Genomic DNA, 15344 nt, shown 5'->3' with positions numbered 1-15344 from the left:
AGCACTAATAGCTGTTAAAGAAATGATGTTTTTTTCCTTGCATGATGGTTTCAGTTCCTCACACAGAAATCGTCATGTCTAGGTATTTCAGCCTAGGCTGGCAAATAAGGCTGCAGTATATGCATGTGTGTTTGTAAAAGGCAACTGAGAGTGGTGTATCTTCTGGCATGTCTTGGTGAAAGGAGAATGTGCCCTGTCTTGACCCAGCAGAAGAAAAAGAATGGTTGCTTTAGTGCCTGTATTTGGGTTTGTGTTCTTCTAGGCCAGAATTGTCAGTCTGCTTGTTTGCTTTCTCTCTGTAGTTTTTTAATTCTTTGTTCAAGGCAGAGTATCGCCAAAAGGGCAACTGCAGTCAGGAATGAGACTTGGTTTTGGTGTAGAGGAAAGTGTAAAGTTTCTTCTTTAAAGTTTGAAGTGTTGAAGACACAAATGTCAATAGTATCCCACAATCTTAGAACAAATGACTGGACAAGGCTATCCTTTGTGGTCCTTTGTCGAATTTATTTTCTTCCTTGGATTCCCCATCTAAAATACTGCTCCTATGCTGTAAATTGAATGTGCCCAGGACTTACTGGGTAGATTGACTGTGTCAGGTTGATATTCTGGACATACTGAACTTGCTGTGGAGCTTATCTTGGCAGTGACCATCTGTATTGTGTTTTGGAGCACTAAGGAGCTGCTTGGAACTAGGCTTTCCTGATGAGGATGCTGCCTCTTCGCCTGTTTTTTCTGGAATCAGTTTCTTCTAAATAGACAAAACTTTTTGAGTACAGAAAGAAAACTTGCCCAGGGAAAATGAGAGATCTTGTACTGATATTGTTCTATCTTTCTGATTCTTCTATAACAACAAAGAGGAATAGAAAATACTAAAAGATTGCCACATAAATAATATGATATATTCATGCAGAAAAATACTTTTTTGTAGTTGAAAATGAGGTGCAGGCCACAGTTATGAATGTCTGACTTTCTGCCAAACAGGGCTGCTAACAAGGATTGACTTTCCTATGCAGGAATTATCTCTAGCTGCATTTCAGGTATCTTTTGATGTGAACTCTTTTTTTCGCCTTGCTTTTGGCCAACTTGATTTCCCCAGTGACCATTCCTGCAGAAACAAAGTACTGGTCAGTCATTCCAGTGGACATTCATATAAAGGTTAAGAAACCAACAAATGAAATCCATTGTTGTGTCCCAGAGAATAAAGCAACCCAGATATGACTCCATGAGTAGTAAAAGATGAGATGTCCTGGACAAACAGATCTGTGATTATCACCTAATGCACAGCAGTTTTATGATGTCCAGTACTACAAATAAGTTTTGAAGTACATGAAAGAAAAGAGGCATCATTATTTCTGATTTGTAATTTGTTACTTTATGTGAGTTTAAAGGAATGTAAATTTTGAGGGTTTTTTTGTTTCATTTTTTTCTATTTGTATACCTTTATAAATGTAGGGGCAAGATATTATAAAGAAAATTTCTGAATACTGGCGAAATAATTATTTTTGGAATATATAATGTTATTTTTCTTCTCAATTCTTAAATTCTTTTCCTGATTCAATGTTCTGTATAAGAACTTTGGCTTAAAGAAGAAAATTAGTATGAGGACAAGGCCTAGTGTTTTCCCATTTGGCTGCCTCACAAAAGAGCAACATAATCCTCTAAATCCTACTTTACTCTCAGGATCAATTGATTCCACTTTCTGCTCCCATAAATTTAAAAATTGTCTTTGAGACAGATATTTTGAAGCTTGCTTTTCCAGTGATTTGAATGTATGATTACATAGGGTTTTTTTTGTGAGAACGACAATGCTAATAATTATATACTCATAACCTTATTTATAGAAAACTGGAAGCAGTTTCTGTTGGAAAATGGACCAGATTCCATAGCCATTCTAGAAAAATTGGTTTTCATTTTTGTAGTTGCTTTCTTCTCATGTTTTTACTTTTGACTTTCACTATTTACTATGGCTTTAGTTTCAGATTTTACTGGAGTGAGGTTTATGTGTGAAATTTGTCTTCATCAGATGAGAAATTTCTGTTTAATATCTTGGGGGTTTTTAATTGTGTCTTCTGTTGGCAAACAGATTAGTTACCTGGTGATACCAGTCAGCACTGCTACTGATAGAGTTCAGGGCTTTTTTTAGCTCTCTCATGAAAACTGCACTGGCCAAGGTGTTTGTTCAAGTTTTAGGTTGCAACCCAACCAGGAGTTGGGTCTTTTTTCTTTAGTAGTGTGAGCATACTGGTGAAAGTAGACTCAAGTGGTTGCCTAGTTTTGACTGGACCTAGAATGAGGAGAGTAGTTAAACTGTCCTGCATTCCATCTGTATAGGCTTTTGGTTTGTTTTTGTTCCCGGTGTCTATAATACCTAGATATGCAGGATTTTGAGGCTTTGTGTTCTTTTCCATTGTATGCACTATTCTGTAAAATACCTATTAGAATTATTTTTGTCCCTCTGGTGGTGATTTAGTACAGGAAATAACATCTGTTCCTGCTGCGTGTGTGTTCTTTTTCCTTTCTTTCAGTATGAATATAACATTGTGTATTTTCAAGCCAGATTTTACTGTCTGAGATCATGGTAAAACAAACTCCTTTTGAGACTTTGTTAGCTCAGATATAAAATAGCCAAATCATCTTACTAGTACTTGGTAGTTTAGTGATTTTTCTCTCTCTAAGGTTGATCAGACAGACCTAGCCAAAATATTTTTATTTTACATATGCTTTTATTTACTTTGATTCAGAAGCAAACATAAAACTGTCAAATGTAAATTTTGCAGCATTAGATACTTTCTTGGCTGTAAATCATCCCACGGAATCTCAGAGGATGTTTGTAAACCTTTTGGATCAACTCGCTACTCTTTTCTCTCAAAACATTTTGTGGAACTTCATGACTTTTTCTTCATCCTTGTAATTGAAAATATTATTATACTACTTGCTTTTTACAACACGGTTCTAGGAGTAGCTGTGGACCTTTTATCATAACCTTTGAAGCAGAGCCATAATGAAACAGTCTGTTGGTTCAGCCCTACTGGCTCATGACCTTTTGCCCCTAGCAACGCTTTTTTCCAGTTATTGCCAGGAACTTGCACAGATAAGGCCTTTAAAAATCAGCATGGTTTCATATGTATGTGTTGCAACAGAGAATTTAAAGCCAGTGAGGAGTTCTTGATACTTTATTTGCAAGTAGAAAATGGTAGATTTTCATTTTACACTAGTGTTTATTTAAGTTGTTGTTTTGGGTTTTTTTTACGTTATCCCTTAATACCATAAGGGGACATGTTCACCTAAACCTAAAACCAATAAATCTTTCTCATTTGACTTTCAGGTATCTCCATTTTGTTGATATCAGAAAGAGAGTGACTGAAGTTGGCATCCTCTGTGAACCCTTCTATCCAAAGGTAAGCATAATTTCTAACTGGCTGCAAATATGTTTTTACTATGTTTGTAGTACTACCCTACCTTTTAAATAAAAAAGCAGCTGTGCTGCTGTCTTTCTTGATGTTTGATATCTCACAGACTGTATTTTCTTGGGATACCTAAAACACCCTAAAAAACTCTAAGATAATAATTTATATGGCTTGGTGTACAAATGAATGAAGAATCATAGAATGCTTTGGGTTGGAAGGGACTTTAAGATCATTTCATTCCTCCCTGTCATGGGCAGGACACTTTCCACTAGCTCTGTTCAACCTGGTCTTTCACAACTTCTCAGAATGACCTGTTCTGGTGTTTCAACACAGTCACAGTAAAGAATTTCTTCTTTATATTCAATCTAAACCTGCCTTCTTTCAGTTTGAAGCCATTCCCCTTGTCTTATCACTGCATGTCCTTGTAAAAAAGTCCCTCTCTGGCACTCTTGTAAACCCCTTTGACTACTGGAAGGCTGCTATAATGTGTCCCCAAGTGTCCCCTGTCTTCAGGCAGAACAAAACCAGTCCTCAGAGGAAGTTCAGCCTTTTTGTGAAATCTGTAACTTGGCAGATTGCTTCTCATTAATATTGAAGTGTAGGGTACAATCAATACAGCTGTTACTATACAGAAGGATTATTGTGTTCTGTAATGCATCAGATTAGCCAAGCAAAAAATCATGGTTTTGGTGATTTGGAAATTCTTAGCTTGGTTCTCTTCTGGAGAAGAGCTATGACCAGAAATAGACACTAGCATTGTAGGATGAAAGAATATCCTTTTTAAGTGCTAATTTAGCTGCTTGTAGACAATCCCTCCAGTCGCCAAAAATCATGACATCTAGATATTTTCTGCACCAGAAATCAGGAGCTGCAGTTACCATTTAATGTCTCCTATCTCTACAAACTCCTTGATCTAGTTCAACTGGATTGGTTTTAGTTCTAGGGGTATGGCTCAGGCTTAGAAATACTTCATGTTGGCTGAACACAATCTGTCATCTAAAGACATTCAGTGTAGTAGTTTTTGTTTCTATCATATTTCTGACTCCAGTAAAACTTTTAACTTTCATTTACAACTATATATTTTTTCAAGGAGAAAATTCTGAAACAACAATTTAAAAAAATTTTATCTTAAATTTGTTATGCATTCAGAGATTTGTATGAAGTAAGATAACTGCTTTTTGTTAACCTATTCAAAGAATCATAGATTTGGAAGAGTCTGAATAACTGATCCTCCTTGCCCTGTTTGCTGTATGCTTTGATGCAGGAGAAAAGATTGAACTTTGTTTCCAGCCACCTGAGTCCCTCAGCCCTCTGTGTGCTACAGCAATTAAACTAGGTGGATGCTCAATAGCTATGTTGTTGTTTATCAGATTTTAAGTGGCTCCCTTTGCTCCCATCAGGTTAATAGTTTTGGGGTTTTTTTCCCCCTTCTCATCTGAGACTCTACTTTTTCAATAAATGGTCAGTTCTGTAGTACAAAATAAGATCACAAGACTTCCGTGTTACTGAGCCTTATGAAGCTCTGCTTTATGAATGGCAGAGTAGAACATATCTCTGAAAGTCTTACCTACTGCTTTTCATATATACAATGTGTTTTGCTTTGGAAATATTCAGACTGAGAGACAATATTGTAGCATATTGTGTGCTGTCAATAATATCTTCATTTTAATAATGCTAATCTAGTAAAAGAAAACTTAACACTAGTATTTCTAGTCTAGAATTGTGTGCTAACCACTTCTAGTATTGCATTTGCTTTATCTTTTGGCTGAATGCATAGTAGATGTTTAAAGAAATCTGGAAGAAGCTGAAAAATAGAATTTCTATATTTTGCCCTCTTTCTGTGGTTTAGAGTAGTAGTAGGTGCAATATAATGCTGGAAAAAGAATGATGGTTACGGATGCCTAATCTTTAATAAGGTGCATTGCTCTTCTTTCATAATTTGGGTTTTGATCCATATAATCCTGACAAAACCTTTATGTCAAAATAATTCTTTTGATATAGTTTATAATTATGGTAGCAGTGGTACTGATAAGCAGGTTTGATCATCCTGAATTTGAAATATTTGTAGACCATAAAAATTTATTTGCACTTTCTTATCATATGTACAGGCATAAGAAGATAGAAGGGAAATTATTTTACTTGTAGAAAACTGATAATGGTTTTATGTCCAAAGTTAGTTAACCATTTACTAAGGAATGGTAACATTAAAAAGTAAGACGTTTGAAGTCTCTCTTTAAGAGGTATTGTAAAACTGGTTACACAAAAGTAAATGTTTGACAAGTGTTTACAATATCAATTATTTTTAAAAAAATCTGAATTATCTACATGATGTTGTTCAGCTGTTGCAGTTGCATAGCTGCCTACATTATACTGTAGATGTGTTAAGGAGAGGAGCAGATAATAAAATTGGAGGCTGTACGTCCATGTAGAATAAGTACATGTCAGATTCAAGTGATAAACTTACCACATTTGCCTAAGTCATCATCAGCTTCGTGGGTGATGTTTTCATTGGGAGGATGTGTCCAAATATATGCTATATATATATAGAATCAGTAAACCTAAATGCAGCATTTAATCTTAGTTTTGCATCCACTGGTATGTTTGCTTTTCATATAATAAATAAATTAAAAGCTAAACCCATCCCTCTTTGCCTCCAGTTACTGGCAGGCTGAGCTACTAGCTACTGAGCCACTATTTCTTTAATAATTTTGATAGTTACTTCATAGGGACATGTGTTCATGGGACAACCAATCCGATCCTATCGTTTGGTATTTTGGAAGTAGTTTTGTGATCCAGGAATGAACTGGCATCTAAAGGCTGATGAATTTATATGAGTTAATGAAAACATCATCTATTGACAGTTTGTGTATCTTGATAGTTATGATATATACACATAGATAGAAAAATGTAGTTTGGGCATAAAAGTACCATATATTCAGAAACTAATGCAAATAAAAAATGGGTAACAATAAATTTGATCTAATAATATATGTATGGCATGATATAACTTTTTCACAGAAAACATGGTGTGCGTTTGGTGCAAAGAAAATTGTTTCCAGAAGCTGAACTACATTAGACAAATCACTGAATTCTGAAATGGAGAGGCACCTCTTGAGATTACACAGTCAACCATCCTTGCTTTCAGGTCAAGGCCAGTTGGATTTTAAACATCTTCAAGTGTGAAAACTCCATAACCTGCCTGAGCAACCTGCTCTGTTGTCTGACTCTCACAGTCAAACGGTGTTTTCCTATGTTTAAGTGGAATTTCGTGTGTTTCCTGTCTTATTTCCCTTTATCCTAGCAGTGAACACCCATGAGGAGAGTCTGGCCCCCTTTCATGCCCCCAATTAGTCATTGATGAGATCCCCTCTGAACTTTCTTTTCTTCAGGATGAGCAGCCCCAGGCCCCTCAGCCATTCCTCACGTGAAAGATGCTTCAATCTCTGTCATTTTAGTGGCACTTCTCTGGGTTTGCTCCTATAGTTCCATGTCATTCTTGTACTGAGGCAATGCAGAACACAATACTCTAGATGTGATGAGGGACTGGTGATGGAATTTAGCTCTAAACAGTAAATTAAAAATAACTAGCTAGGAATGCTGATAAGCACATACCATTTTTGCCAATAGCAATGTAATATATTCATTAATTCTGTATGGTGTTGGATGTCTCAAATACACCTTTTCAATCTCCAAATTGTTATCCTTTATTTCCTCTGTAAGAAGAATTAAAATATACTTAGGTATAAATAAAATATCAAGCTTATCTTTGAAGTTATGTGTGCTTCAGTTTTGGAATGGCCCCTAGTCTGAATAGCTCTATCAGCTGCCCACCTGAGTGGAAAGGTCATAGGGTAAGTGAACCAATGTTTTGCTTAAAAGTTACTGGATGGCATACTACAAAATACTAGTAATGCTATGGGTTGTTTTTTTGTGTTCATAAAATCATACCAATCTGCAGAGTTGGTCTTCCCAGCCTGGTTCCCTTCTGGCTGCCATAAATCTGGCAGGACTGATCAGTTCAGGGAGAGAGGGCTGTTTTGTTCCTAAAGGAAAAAAATATCTATGTCATGTTATGTCTCTCTGCCCTGTGCTACACGAATTCTGTGGATCTGGAAAGATTTATTAGTTTGTTTGGATCTTTACATTTAGCTTACTGGAGCTTGGAAAGACTCTGGTAGGACTCTCTCACCTCTTCAAATGCTATAGAACTCTAAATAATAAAGAGATAATAGTAAGAAGCAGAAGTCGACTTGTGAAAACATTAGTGAGGTCCTCCAAAATAGAAGTCAAGGTAAAATAAAATGCATGTTAATAAAATGGAAGAGCTTACTAATGTGCATTTTGGGTTAGTTGTTTTGGAGAGAGAATGGGGGAGAAAAAGAGGGAGCATTGGCAGGTTGGGTAGGATAGTTGGGATAAAAACTGGAGAGTGGTGAGTCTTAGAAGGGAAAGAGGCAGATAATTAAAAAAAATTGGGAGAAGCTAATGTTAAACTTTCTTTCACTAACCCTCAGCAAAAGTAGTATTTATTTCCTCTTGGAGGAAGAGGCTGATGGTGCTAACAGATGTAAGAAAAAACAACAAATACCTTAATAAACAAATAAAAAGAATTGAAAGGAAGTTGTTGGGAGGGAGGAGGGAAAGGATGCACACAATACTTATTCCTAAATTAATGTAATCTAATTTATTTCAGTAAAATGATTTGTGCATTATTGTTTTACACAAAGTGAAGGATTACAGTAAATTATCTTAATTGAAAACCTTTGTTTCTGGCTCATGTAGAAAAATATTCTAACAGAATGTTTGAAATAATTAAGAAGTAATGCAAATACTTTTGAAGATAAACTGCAAAATGGGTCAAAAACATATCCTATGAGCTTGTTTCTGGTTACTACTAGAGGTGTGCAGGAGGAGTGAGAAAGTTAGAAAAAAGAGTTACACATGTGAAGGAGAGGCTTCTCTGAGAAAACTGGAGAAACAGAACATGGAACAACATGGGAAAATGTGAAATGAAAAAAATTCAAGAATTTGAAAATGGTTCACGGAGAGCCAAAACAATTCTGGAATTAAAGCTGGTGAGGGATGTGAAGGGCAACGAAAAACCCGTTGCAAGTACATAAGGAGTAGAAGGAATGCTAGGGAAAATGTGAGCCCAGTGATAGTGGGGTAGGGGATTGGTGACAACAAACACAGAAAACGTTTAAGTGTTCAACACAGTTTTCACTTCACTGGTAAGATTCGCCTTCTGGAATCCTAGACAGTGTGGAGCAACAAGGAAGACATAGCCTCAGTGGAGGGTGATTAAATTAAGGTATATTTAAACAAACTGAGCATTAAGAGGTCCATGGGACTTGATAGAATGCACCTATGAATACTGCTGGAGCTGACTGATGTCAGTGTGAGGGTACTCTTGATTTTCTTCAAAAGGTTGTGTAATTTGGAGAGGTTGCTGAGGACTGGAGAGAAGTCTATGTCCAAGGAGAATCTGGGGAAGTACAGATAAATGAGCCTTGCTTGTCCATGTGAAGGTAGAGCAAGTGATCCTGGAAGATATTTCCAGATACATGAGGGATAAGAATATGACTTGGAGTAGTGAGCATGAATTGAAGCATGGAAAATCCTGCTTAACCCACATGGTACCCTTCTGTGATGAAATGGCTGGCTTGGTGGATGAGGGGAGATGGACAGTGAAATAGACTGAAAGCAGGCTGAACTGCCGGGTGTAGGGGGTTGTGACCAGCAGCACTGGCTCCAGTGGGAGGCCGGTGGTGTACCCCAGGGACTGATACTGGGTTCAGCACTGTTTAATGTCCTTGTTCAGTGAACCTGTTGCTGACACTGAGCACACCCTCAGCAAGTTTTCTGCTGATGCAAAACCAGGAGGTGTGTCTGATATCCCAGGCTGTTGGGCTGCCATCCAGAGGGACCTCAATAAAATGAAGAGTGGGCAGAGAAGGACGTTTCTAATTCAAAAAAGGACAATGCCAATTCCTGCAGCTGGGGAGAAATGATCCCAGGAACCAGCACGTACTGGAGGCCAGCCACCTGCAAACAGCAGTGCAGAAGAGGACCTGGAGATCTGGGGGGACAGCAAGCAGAACACGAGCCAGCAAAGTGTCCTTGAAGCAGCACTGGTGAGGCCACACCTGGAATACTGTGTGCAGTTCTGGCTTTCCTGGTACAAGAGAGATAAGGGCATATTGGAGAGCATCCAGTGCAGGCCACAAAGGTTAAGGGACTGGGGCATTTTTCATACAGTGAGATGCTCAGTGAGCTGGAACTGTTTGATGTAGAGAAGGCTCAGGAGGATCTCATCAGTGTATGTATAAATTCTTGGAGGGCAGGTGAAAAGAGGATGGAGCCGGGCTCTTTTCAGTGGTGCCCAGTGATAGGACCAGAGGACATGAGCATAATTTGAAATACATGAAATTCCATCTGAACATAAGAAAAGGCTTTTACTATGAGGGTGGTTGGGCTCTGGAACTGTTTTACAGGAGAGGTTGTGGATTCTCCATCCTTGAAGATATTTAAAACCTGACTGGACGTGTCCATGAGCAGCTAATCTATCTGACTCAATCTGAGCAGGGGGTTGGGGTAGAAAATCTCCAGTGGTCCCTTCCGACCTCAAAGACCCCGTGTGATTCTGAGAACACAGGAAAATGGAAGAAACTGATGAATATTTTGCAAGTAGAAAAAAAAAAAACTAGAACATAATGATAAATTCCATTAATTAAAAGATTAAGTCAAGGTCACCTGGAGCTCTTAATCAAGTTGTAGGGAAAATGCTCAAGTCGTTCATTCCTTGGTTAGTGAGCTGAGGTAGCAGGGCAATAGACATCAGAATATTTTTCAGACTCAATTAATTAGAAGGGGAAAAGATTTAATGAGGTTTTAGAAGCATTTTTCAGGGTCAAAATTGATTGTCTAAGGAATCTATGAGAGCTTTGAATTTTGTGCAACCCACTGTGCTGTATTGTTTTTTACCCTGTCTGTGCAAGGTGTAAGTTTTTGTTTTCCGTTGATTTTAGTCTTAAAATATTGATAATATGATACAGATGACCTCTTGTTATATTTGATCTTCTCTTGGGTAGCCTGTCACATCCACTCCTATCTAAAAAAATGCAGACAGCTTAAAATAGTCTCTCACAGGCTGACCTGGTCTGGTTATTAACCAGCACACTCTGAGCCCTGTCTGTTGGCAAAGTTGACGGGGGAGGAGAGGGCAAGAGGTGAGGAAGCATCTAGTTTCAAAAATAGAAGCCCCACAAGTACTCTAATTATCTTTTATAGTCCTCTAAAAAGCTATTCATTTGCTGTGAATATCATTCAAATACTTCATAGTTCTTAGCTGGTAGGATTTTTTTTTCCCATTTTTTTTTTAAATTTTGTTTTGCCATTTCACTTCTGTCATTTAGCCTAGCAACCTGATTTGCTGCCTTGTCAAATTCTTCCCTGTGGATGAAGTGTGTACTTTGTCTTGCATGGCAGCCTGTGAGGGGAGGGAAGGAGAAATACAAACTTTTCCCAGGTCCTCCACTTCTAGTGTGTGCTTGTATGCAGTTTTTCTGTTTTATCTTACTGCAAATAGGAGAAAGAGAAATAGATGGAAAGAAATCATACTTTAAAAATAAATAAAAAAGAAAAAAAATTTTCCTGAAATTTCTTAAGGTTATTTTTTGTCATATTTAAGATATTAAATATATGACATTAAGTGCTTTGGACAGCTTCAGGAAGGGCAGGGCTACATGCTGTCAAATGCTGAAGATCAAAGTCCACCACAGCAATGAAATTTTCCTCAAAAATATAAACTAAATTTGTAAACATTTTTTGAAGTGGTTATTTCTAAAGGGGATGGGAACAGATATTTCCATTCCATGTACTGTTTGTTAAGCATATATGCTAACTCCTTAGAAGAAAAAAGAAGTTGAGACATTTTTGTTTGTGACATGCTTCCTTTTGTCATTTGTCTCTTGGAGATTATAGAAAGTGATCTTTGTTATTGTTAATGATGATTACAGTTAATTATGTTTGGGTGACTGACAGATTAGATAGACTATTTCTACTTTGCCATTCTTAATTTTTCAGTTGGCTCCAAATCGTCATTCAGATATTTATTTAATTTCTCTTACATAAGAATTGATGTTATTGCTGTATCGTGTTTAGAAACCAGATACAAAGAATGTGACTTCGATTTTTGGCTCTATTTTCATCTTTCCCTAAAGTAGAATTTTTAATTTTTTTTTTAAGAAGAGGATGTTTAGAACTTTCATCCTACACGTTTTTGGAATTTAGAATACACCTGTCAATAGATTTCTTTGGGGGTTTTTTGCCTGTTTTGTGCTCTTTGGCAAACATTCTTTTTAGAATTTTGAGGGCTGGAGGGAGCTGCAGGTTTAATCCAAAACTATTTTCTAAGGACAGATAAAGTGAGGGCATAGTCCAGCCCTTTTGCTTTATGTATGCTATTTATTAGATAATATTTGGCAGTTGGTAGCTTTGTTTGAGCAGGATGAAGATTGTGGATTATATGAATGCATTTCAGCTAACTTTGTCTCCAGGGCAGCCAGAATTTACAGTGCTGTTAGGTAAACAGCACTTTAGTGAGGTAAACTTAGGTTCTCTCCTACTTTGCATTTGATGTTGTTTGATTTTAAAAAACTGCTCCTAAACTAGAAAGAAGCAATTGAAATACTTTGTTTTTCTCAAATGGGTTAGTGTTTGCAACCATCATAGATTTCAAGTTAATATAATATGGTATTACTGGATGAAGTAGGAAGGAAAATTGCTGTATCAGAGGATTATTACCGCTAGAAGGAGTTGTTTGGATTAACATTTTGTGTAGCTAAAGAGTTAAAATAAAGGGTATTTTTAACTGATTTTTTTTGTCTGTGTTAGCAGAGTTTCTCTTTAAAGAAGTAATTGTGAAAATATAAAAATTGACAGACTGCATACTGAAATTGTTGTGGTTGACAAGTGTGTTTCATTAGGATTATTTTTGCCTTGAAACCTCCATGTTTGTGTTTCTGTTGCCCTTGTAAAGTTCAAACAGGAAATTAAAATAGAGTTCTCCATTGTTTTAGGTGTGTGTGTGTACTATGAGGTTGTGTGTGTGGCTTCTAGAACTGTGTACTAAAGCAATTATTTCATTGTTGGAAGCTTTGGGTTTCCTGGTCTCTCATCTCTTTTCTTTGTGAATATCAAGGTGAAGTGGATGATGTAGTACTATTAATGCTTCACTCCTCTGGTTGATTTGAAATTACTTTGGGGTGTGGTTTTTTTTCATCTGTTACTGTAGTGCTGAGTGAAAAAATCTCAACTCAGCTGGGTTGGGTTATTTATTTATTTGTTTGTTTAGCTTTCTTTTGAAAAAGAAAAGTCAGTTTTGAAGAAAAATCAGTTTCTCATACTAACCCCTCAGTGCTGGCCATAAGATCAATGGATGGGTGATGAGGTGGACAAAAGGTGATTTCCCCACCTTCTTCCAGCTCTCTGTCTCGAATGTTAACATACAGATTAGGTTTTCTAACTAACAGATTTAGTTTCTTAAATTACTCTTATTGACTTCTAAGTGTCAGCTTGGACTAGAATATACTTGCTGTCTCTTTTTAACCCTTGATAACCATGCTGTTTTGCATGCAGACAGCAACCCCCATTTCTTAGATTCCATTGTTGCCACCTTGATGCTCTGTCTTTGATGTGGTGTATTTCATTGAAGTGATCAGCCCAGAAACTGCCCAGCTATTTTGGGTATACTGCTCAATGAAGGTTTTACTAAAATCCTTTTGTACTTGTCTTCTCTAGGTAGCAGGAGCAGAACTAAGCACAGTGTAAATAGATGTTTATTATCTAGATAAAATAGATGTTTCTCTGATTATGTTTAAATTTCAGACTGTTGTCAAATTATCTTGTTTCATATCACTGGAAAGACACAGGCTCTGGGAAAAGGTATCCCATACCCTCTGTGAAGGCTATCTGTATGATGGATTGGGGGTGAGTTGTTGAGGTTTTTTAAGAACTTTTAGTTTGTGTCACCTTATAAAAAAAATGTCTTTACAAGAGCAGGAAGAGTCTGCATGTGTTCTGGGAATGAATCTTTGTAGTATACCATTCATACTTGCTTTATTCTGTAACATGGCACCTTCTTTATTCAATTGTTATGAAATATGCTTATTAATTGAATCAGAAGACATCTGGTTTTGATACTGATTCATGTTTAAAAAAATCTTTTGGTTGACCACATATGTGGTCTGTCAAGTGGTATTCATTCCTTCTCTGGAAGCAAACATTTCCAGTAAAGTGCCTCCTACATGTCCGTTGTCCAGACTCAGGATCTACTTCACTTGTGTTGTCTATAATTGTTAGATGTTGATTATAGCTAGAGCTGTGAAGATTTTTTGGTTTTTCTATTATGTGAATAATTTTGTTTCTAAGTGTTTCTGTATTTGGTGAGGGCAGAGGATGCAAACTTTCCTCTAGATGCCTTCCCATTTCACACTAGCCAGTTGCTTGGTAGTTTCAATATTTCACTGGCACATTGATTGCTTAGTTTCCATTTTGTAAATCCACTAAGATTAAATCCACTAAGATTAAATTTACTTTCCAGTGTTACATAGAGATGTGAGAACATATTTCTTACTGGAATCTAAATGATATTGCAACAAAACAGGAATGTATAGCTTAAAATGTTCATTAGAAGGCAAGCTGTATACTGAACGGACTGTACTCGTCTTTTAATTAATAAAATAACCTTTTTTCTAAAAACAAAAATCAAACAGCCCTCCCCCCAAAAAAGCAAACAAACCAACTCACAAACATAAAGACCCAACACAAAACCCAATCCTGCCAGTACCAAAACAAATCAATCTCAAATTTATATCCTTCTCTGAGTATTTCAGGGTAGGAAGATGTTTGCTGTGTTATACTGTGTAGCAGTATTAGATATTTCTTTCTGTATTTGTAGTTTGGTTCTACAGCTTCCACAAAGCTGCTTTTCTTCAGTGGACTCAGAATTTTTATGTTAATGTGTACTCTTTCCCCAGTTACTTCACACTGTCACTGGGGTTCTGTAGAGTTCAATGGAAATAATGCCTGTCTTGTTTAGCTTAAGCACAATATGCTACTATAGTAGTTTCACCCAACTTTTTTTATGTGCAAAGCAGTTTGCATCATGCATTGAATCCTGTCTCATTCGAAAGTAGAGTCATTGTGTGTGTAGGAACAATTAATTGTATATTCAATTTTCGTGTGTTTGTTTAATAACATGCTTTTTTCTATCTTAGTTGCAAATGTTGCTGATATCTACTTGAAAAACTAGGTTTATTAAAATATATTTAAAATTAGGAAGTTTGGCAAATACTCCTTAGACTTATAACTTGTTTGAGAACCAAATGTACAAAGAACTCTTAGATTGAGATTCTTCCTCCAGGCTTTGTTGGGAGTAGGGGGAAACTTAGTCACAAAGGATGAGGAAAAAGCTGAGGTACTCAATGCCTTCTTTAATAGTAAGAGCAGTTGTTCTTTGGGTACTCTGAAGAGCAGGGTGAATATTGAAGATGTAGATGGGGAACAGAATGAAGCCCCTGTAATCCAGGGGAAAATGGTCACATAGTTATGCAGGAAGAGGTGGCAAAATAATCTGTCATTTTCATTTTAGCTTCAAAGTGAGTTCTGGCATTCATGAAATACTTTGATCAAGAACAGGTATTTGTTATCCTTGATACAAGTGGTTTTGGGATGTTTTCCTCATACAGGTTCCCTTTGAGTTATTTCATAGCTTTGATATGTATCTTTGAAGTTTTTAAGAAGCAACCTGTGTTTAAACTCAAATTTTAATTTAACACTTTCAAGTAGCTTTAATGAGTTTATTAGGGTGTTTAATAATTAGGTTTTTTTAAAGCAAAGGCTATATATTTCCATTATATTTTCTCTAAAAATAATAGC

At 36.7% G+C, this 15344-nt stretch overlaps 1 protein-coding gene across 3 annotated transcripts in view; it reads left to right on the top strand.

Annotated features, from left to right (window-relative positions):
- The window catches only part of SIPA1L2 (signal induced proliferation associated 1 like 2), a 123561-nt gene that overhangs the window by 22447 nt on the left and 85770 nt on the right, over positions 1-15344 (top strand). For all 3 annotated transcript variants that reach the window (XM_088161503.1, XM_014875061.2, XM_088161502.1), the window contains exon 2: positions 3323-3395. The gene's annotated coding sequence lies outside the window, so the exon portion shown is untranslated. The remainder of the gene's footprint in view (positions 1-3322; positions 3396-15344) is intronic.

The sequence above is a fragment of the Sturnus vulgaris genome, chromosome 3, assembly GCF_052056855.1.
Source record: "Sturnus vulgaris isolate bStuVul1 chromosome 3, bStuVul1.hap1, whole genome shotgun sequence".
NCBI classification, from domain to species: domain Eukaryota; kingdom Metazoa; phylum Chordata; class Aves; order Passeriformes; family Sturnidae; genus Sturnus; species Sturnus vulgaris.
Note: the sequence above shows the minus strand (reverse complement) of the source record. Positions and strands in the feature narration are given on the sequence as shown.